Source organism: Pimephales promelas, chromosome 2 (assembly GCF_988280905.1).
Source record: "Pimephales promelas chromosome 2, fPimPro1.hap1.1, whole genome shotgun sequence".
Taxonomy (NCBI): domain Eukaryota; kingdom Metazoa; phylum Chordata; class Actinopteri; order Cypriniformes; family Leuciscidae; genus Pimephales; species Pimephales promelas.
In genome coordinates this window covers 26945249-26951110 of record NC_142770.1, presented here as the reverse complement: position 1 = coordinate 26951110, position 5862 = coordinate 26945249, and the positions used below count along the sequence as shown (strand labels likewise).

The window sequence follows — 5862 nt, the reverse complement described above, 5'->3', positions numbered from 1 at the left end:
ACCTACAACAGATGAAACTATGGAAGTTGAAGGAGTTGGAGGAGGTATCACAACATTTCATAAAAGTATCCAAGTTCCACTACAAATACATGAAGATGAAGTCGTATGGACATCTTTCTGGGTGGGACCGAATTCACAAGGAAGCCTCATTGGCATGGACATACTTCCATTGTTGAACATGATCATCTTCACTGACAGTCGTCAAATCGCTACAACAGCTGGGATAATACCACACGAAGATCGCACATGTAATTTGAGTTTAGTTGGTGCAGCAAAATCAATTATCAGAGACTGGACCAAAGACGGTGTGTGGGGTCTTCTGTGCAGTTTACATCCAGAAGTTTGGGCTAAACACAAATTTGATTGTGGCAAAGCCAACATTGACCCTGTTGTTATTGAAGGGCCGACACATGCCCCTCATAAACAATACCCTATCCGACCTGAAGCAAGACGAGCCGTGGAAGAGATAGTGGCAGACTTGGAAGCTGAAGGGATTATCAGACAAACTTCATCAACCACTAATAGTCCTGTCTGGCCTGTCAAGAAATCGGATGACTCATGGAGATTAACCATTGATTACACAAGACTCAACAGTGTAACACCAAAACCGCATCCTATTGTGGCCAATCCTGCCACCATTCTGAATGACATTCCAGGAAATGCAAGAATTTTCACAGTACTAGATGTACTGTCTGCTTTCTGGTCTATACCTATTGACGAAAAATCTCAAGAGAAACTTGCCTTCACATTGGGTGCAAAACAGTATGTCTGGAACAGACTCCCACAAGGACTTAATATTTCTCCTGTGGTATTTCACAGAACTTTGGATCAGTTCTTAACGGAGCAAAAAGCTGAAATTGAGAGTTCAGGAAGTGTTTGCCTCCAATACGTGGATGACTTGTTAATTGCAAGCCCAGATGAAAACAGCCACATATTTGCTCTGAATGTTGTCCTACAAGCCCTTAAGAAAGGAGGATTCAAAGTCAACCCCGACAAAGCACAGCTGGCCAAAACCAAGGTTATCTACTTGGGCCAAGAAATATCTGTCGAGGGAAGGAGACTGACAACAGAGCGTGTGGAGGCATTACGGCAACTTCCAAAACCTCTAACAGTTACAGGAATGAGGAAAGTGATGGGACTTTTCAACTATTGTCGTCAGTATATTCCTGATTTTGCCAGCATCACCAGCCCCCTCATTGACTTGTACAAGGGAGGAAAGCCTGGAATGGAACAGATAAACTGGACACCGGAAGCTGAGGAAGCATTTACTTCAATGAAAGAAAAACTGACTTCAGCCCCAGCCTTGGGACTTCCTGATGGACGATTGCCGTTTCATTTGTGGACCAGGGTGGGAGATGAGACGTACTCAGCAGTACTGTGTCAAAAACCAGGTGATCGATACAGACCTGTTGGATACTTTTCCACAAAGATTCCTGTTACAATGATTGGTCAACCACGATGTATACAAGCTCTCGATGGTGCCACATGGGCAGTGGATGCTGTGGAAAATTTGATAGGAGCACAAACAATCATATTGCATACTCCACACAGTATAGTGACGTTGCTGAACAACACAAACATCAAGACCATTACTGATGCAAGGAGAGCAAAATGGGAAGCAACTTTGTTGAACAAGGATTTGAGAGTGGAAATCATCAGAGACACATCCCTTAATCCCCGAACCACACGAGGGAACACCACATGAGTGTGAAAAACAAGTAGAAGAAGAAAGTCTTGGTCCTGTTAATCCAACACCTCTTGAAAATCCAGACAAGGAGTTATGGGTCGATGGATCCAGTTACTATGTTGATGGAAAACGACATACTGGATGGGCTGTAGTGGAAGCTGATGGAAATGTCGTGAAGAAAGGAGCTCTTTCTGGGCATTTTTCAGCACAAGTAGCTGAGCTCATAGCACTTGCAGAAGCTTTCGAATTATCGGAAGGACAACGAGTCAACATCTACACAGATAGTCGTTATGCTTTTGGAGTGGTCCATGACTACCTTGCCCTGTGGAAAAAACGTGGACTTATCACCAGCAATGGGAGCGAAATACAACATGCTTCCATAATTCGTCGTTTGATTGCAGCATGTCACCTACCCAGAGAAGCAGCCGTGATCAAAGTAAAATCACATCAATCTGACAAATCCAAAGAAAGTCAAGGAAACACGGCAGCAGATGCAGCGGCCAGAGAAGCAGCACTACTTCCTCTTACTCCTGTTACCTTGGTAAAGGAAAACACCGAAGATAATCCTGAGCTCCGCCTTCTGTCATATCAAACTGAGATAGATGAAGAGAAAGAACAATGGATAAAAGCGGGAGCGAAAGAGGATGATCAAGGTATCTGGAGAATTCCAACAGGACAAATGGTGATGCCTATCGGAACAAGAAGGGAACTAATGCAGCTGTATCATGGAAAAGTACATGCTGGAGCAAAAGCAATGAAAGCTCAAATCAGCGAGACGTGGTGGTGGCCACGAATGATGAGAGACATTGATGATTACTGTAGAAGATGCTTGATAAGAGCAATGGTTCTGCCTCCTGATGCTCCGCCGCCTGCGGGAACAGGAGGAGACTCTACTTTGTTCCAAGAGAAGCTACGACGCTATCTTATAATGCTGGACAAAGCAATCAAAGACAATAATAAGAAAGTGCGAGAAGCTCAACAGCAATGGGATGAAAAACATACCACTACTGACATTCCACACATTCCTGAGTTAGGCAGTTTTGTTATGGTCAAACGTATTCCCAGGAAAGGTTTAGAACCTAGGTGGGAGGGGCCATATGAGATACTCTTAACAACAGATACAAGTGTCTGCCTAAAAGGGAAGGGTGTAGGAACAGATAGATGGTATCATTGGTCACAAGTTAAACCTTGCTTAGTGAATGAACAAAATGATGAAGGCTTAGGACCTGAGATTGAGCACTGTTCACTCATTAACTTTGGGAAAAAGGAGTGATGATTAATTATTTTTCTGCTTCCATTTCAGGAATCAATTCCATTGACATTGATTAGAGATGGTCGCAAGTTATTCTCGATACACAACGACAATGGTATGCTTGTTTTTAATTTTACTTGGCATTTACCAAGGAAGCCAAGCTTTATGGACTCCTCGAGTTCAAGAAATTACTCGGAATGCAACCTTGAAATCTGGCCAACGTTTTACCCTACCCTTTATTTCCAGATGGGGATTATGGGATTGGGTGCCACGTAATGATAAAGACCTTGCTAAATATCGAGTGGGCATCTACGGTGGATGTAACTTTCACCACCAATGTTACAAAAGCAGAGTAATTTGGCCGGTGAAAGATGGGGGGTATACCGGTAGTGCTCAAAGACGAGAAATTTGTTCAAAAGAACAATGTGAAATTGTGGGGTTAAACCTCATAACATTGACTGATGTGGAAATTAATTTCATTTTGAATCGTACCCACATGCTTACAATATGGGATTCATTAGCCCTAGGCTGTATCTATCCCATAGTGTTACCATGCGAGGGGTTTCTATGGGATGCTACCTCCAGGACAACTAGATTCAAGGGAAATTACATACGAGTTTGGCATTCGGAAGATGCGAATGAATATTGTGAGACTGAATTAGAAACTGGGGAAATTGGACGGTGTTTTTATCTTTCTGCGGGAAAGACAAACAAAGCTAAAACATGCCCAAGTACAACTATTGCACCAGCTCATGGTATATTGTTAGCAAAGGAAACCAAAACCTTGATAAACGAAGCTCATATGGTGCGACAGCGCATTAATTATAACTTGATGTCTCTTCTTACTGTTTATGATCAGTCCTATTGTGGAAATTTCACAAAAATTAGGAGCTGGTTGGAAAAAGAAATTAAATATTATACCTCTAAGGATCCTCTTGGAAGTCGAAATCGCAAACCTCGAAGTATATGGGGAGACATAGCGGGGGTATTTGGCTCTGTCAATTCAATTAGTAATACTGCTCAGCTGAACCAATTAAGTGAGTACTCTCAGTGGGTGGGAACAATGACCGGCAAAGGACTTACTGAGACTCTTCAAGGTTCTCTACATATTATAGCAGCGGGTCAGCATCTTAATGACGCAGCGAGGGAATTGGCAGATGCATTAGTGAAATCGTCTAATTTTGAGACGCAGCGTGTTTATTTTTGGCTCAGAATTTAAAGGATCAAATGGTAGAGGATATTCAGGTTATTCGAATGGGGCAAGTTCCTGAGCGAATAGCGGAATCTTTGTTATGGGTTTTTGGAAAACAACTTAATTTGACTTCTGCTAAACATGCTCCATTAGTTAAAATCGCAATCAATGAAGATTCGTTGTCAGGTTCTGGAACATTACCTTTGATTATGGTCTGGCCTCAATATGGGAAACGCAATATTATGACAGTTAGACGATTCCAATCAATGGGGGTTAGACAAGGAAATTCAGTAATTAGATTGGGAAGGAATGGATATTGGGCTGAAGGTGAAACACCAATGATTTCTACTACAGACTGTTGTATTGAGGAACATGAGTGGGTAATTTGCTCATGTTCTACAATGTTTAGTCTGTCTCTTAATGGATCTGCAGTTTGGGAAGTAGTTCCTTTAGATCGAGCCACAGGTGCATGGCAGGTGTCAGAAGCACAGTGGTGTATATTACATGACGGAATAAATGAAAATATGATATACGGAGGAAAGCTATGTCCAATTCCTTCTGATCCATTTTGCGTTGAGATTCTCTATCCTCTTCAATTGGGTGGAATTCATGTTCCACATGTACAATTGTTGCAGTTAGATCCACAGTGGTGGAATAATGATTTGGTGGAAGAGAGGAATTATGAACTCTTTGAAATGGTCAAGAGAGTTAAAGCAAGCGTTAAGGCAGCTCAAGAGGAGGGAATTCAAGCAATGGGTCATGTTATCGTAGCGAATGGAGTAGCTAAATTGATGTCTGAGAGGAAATTAGCTCGAATTCCAGGGAATTTAACATGGTTGGAATGGATAGTTTTGACTATGGTAGGAGTTTTTGTGTTTCTGTTAGTAATAAAACTTATCATATATGTGATAAGAAAGAGAAGTACCAAACCTTTTAGATTGGTTATTACTAACAAAATGGATAGAGCCGAGAATGGAAAATTCGGAGTGAGATAGGAGATTTCATACACTACTTTCATACACTACTTACAAAACACAACCTCACAAACAATGAACACCTGCTTACTGATTTACAACCCCAAGGGATAGGACCCTTTAACATCAACGTTTATTTTAATTTCTTATTTTGGCTCGGAACTGGAGGAGTTAATTAATTAACGAGTTAATTAATTAATGAGTCCAGGCACGGGCAGAAGACTTTTTTAGTTTTTCTTTTCTTAGATGATTGGGGTTTATTTTAAATGCTTACACATAGATGTTAAATGACACATAGTATGCGGGGACATAACATGGGTTGGGTTTTTGTTTGTTATTTGTTTTCTTTTCTTTTTCAATTCTTCTGTTCTTTTATGTCTATGTCTTGGTCTACTATTTCTCCTCAGCACTATCACTTCAATAGGTTGGCCACCTGGAGATGATGGTGTGGAACTGACGGCCGTAGTTCCAGAGGAGGGACTGAAGATTCACAATCTCATCATTTTAATGTTGTTTTTAGTTTTTTATTGTTTTTATTAATAATTATAATCATTAGTATTATACATGTGATTTACACTTTTCATATACATTTTTTATACTTTTCATATACATTCATAATCATTTATAATCTACATTTTTATGAATCAAACTTTTCTGAATTCTGTATGTGGAAGACTTTTAGAGTTTGGGAGACCTTGGGGGGAAGTTGAGTGTATTATGTTTCTTTCCGTGGAGCAGAATATACATTTCAGTGATT

The 5862-nt window shown here is 40.7% G+C and overlaps 1 pseudogene; it reads left to right on the top strand.

Annotated features, from left to right (window-relative positions):
* The first annotated feature begins 2376 nt into the window (after positions 1–2376).
* LOC148995895 (uncharacterized) lies at positions 2377–5132 on the top strand (annotated as a pseudogene).
* Positions 5133–5862: the final 730 nt, after the last annotated feature.